The following is a 1,830-nucleotide window of genomic DNA, read 5'->3' on the forward strand; positions in this document are numbered from 1 at the left end:
CCACAGAGGGTCCCGATGTACCAGTACTTACCAGACTCGAATCCTCAGGAGTCCCCCACGACTCCTGGGACACTGATGGTGTGACGTCACCCGGTGCGGCTCCCTCCTGCGCCCCCCAACACTGACAGCACAGGGGCCCGGAGGCCCACGACAAGCGGAGGGGCTCCGAGGGAGACTGAGAGACAGACAGCCAGCGGACTGTGCCAAGTAGCTAAGAGGGCTCCCACCAGACCACCGCTCTCTGCCACGGGGAGGAGACCCCGCCCCCAGCCCTGCCCCTTCACCGCTTCCCACCCGCCAAAATAAAGCAGAATAAAAGATTATCTGACTTTGTGGTTTGTTCCCAAGGTGCACGATGGGGCGCAGGCAGGGAAGGGGGAGGAGGGGAAGCACGTGGAGTGGGGCAGGGGCGGGGAAGACAGGCCCACCCGGCGCCTGGCAGTCTGTCTGGGGGAGGCGGATGTGGGGAGGGACTCTGGGAGCTGCCTCTTCCCGAGGGTCTGGATTAGGGACCCCAGAAACTCAAGTCCCAAATTTTCCCACGAGAGAAACGAGGGTTGGGGGTGTGGGGGGCTGGGCTCTCCCCCCGTCAACTCAAAAGGTCTGCAAACCAAGGAGCCTCGGCTTCAAGCAACTCTCCCACTATCACCTCTGGCCAGAAGGTCAAGGTCCAATTGCCCTAAAGATGGCAGAAAGGCTGTTCTGAGGGTGCACTGCCCTGGGAAATGGGGAGGGGGTCCCAGCTGAATGGGCACAGCAGGGAAGGGGCACTCAGGCCCTCAAGGCCCACTTACCCTTAGCCTGGCCCATGCTGACCCAGAGCCCCTCTGCCTGGCCGCAGGGCCCACCCTTGGACCTCCCAGAGCACAACTGCCCCCCTCCACACTGAGACCACTCCTGGTGGGGGACACAGAGCCTCCACTTGGGGAGGGGTCCAACACGGAGCATGTCATGCGCCCCAAGGCTGCCCTCTCAGCTCAGCTCTACCCCTGATGGCGGCACCATGAGACCACCAAGCAGATCTCAGGTTCAACGCCAGGGGCTCCGCTCTACCTCTGGGCTTCCCCCGCCCCTGGGCCCCTGCTGACTGGCCGCAGCCCTCTCCCAGCCTCGGTCTCCTCGTCTGTCACTCGGGCCCATCGGAGCTGCTGTCGCCACGGAAGTCACACTCTAGTTCCTGTCCTCCACTGCACCCCGGGTGCTTATGCAGAATAAACTCAGGAAACCAAGGCCCAAAGAGGGCAGGTGACCCGAGGGTGGCTGAGAAGGGGTCAAGAACAGAGCCAGGACTGGTGGCCTCTGCCCTCTCCCCCCGGGCCCTCCACCCCCATCACGCCCTGCACACATACTGTCACAGGACCCAGGAGCAACCCCATAAACAGCCCCCACCACCACAGCCCCAGGAGCCCAGGCCACCCCATTCCTGTCCACTTCCTGATAGCAGCCCCAAGAAGCCAGCCCAGGGTTCTCCTCGGGGGCAAGTCCCAGGGCTCAAGGTCAGGGGCTCATCTCCAGGAACCCCAAGTCCCCCTAAGTGGCCCTGCCCCTAATGTGCTGGCTGGCCCTGGTTAGTAGCCATCCGGTCTTCAGGCCTGTTCTCCCATCACCAAATGTACGGGAAGTGGGGTAAGAAGAGGGGAAGGGGGCCTCAGGTGCAACAAGATACAACTTCCAAGGGTCTCTGGTTCCTAAAATCCCCCGTTCCCGGGTGACGTGCTTCTGGGGTCTCCCGAATCCCCTGGCGAGGGGCAGGGCCTGGGGGCACAGGGGGGAAGCCATGCCCAGTCCCCCCCCCACCCCCGGCTCACCTGTGCAGGGGGAGGGGCAACA

This window comes from Bison bison, unplaced genomic scaffold, assembly GCF_000754665.1.
Source record: "Bison bison bison isolate TAMUID 2011002044 unplaced genomic scaffold, Bison_UMD1.0 scf7180017864302, whole genome shotgun sequence".
Classification (NCBI taxonomy): domain Eukaryota; kingdom Metazoa; phylum Chordata; class Mammalia; order Artiodactyla; family Bovidae; genus Bison; species Bison bison.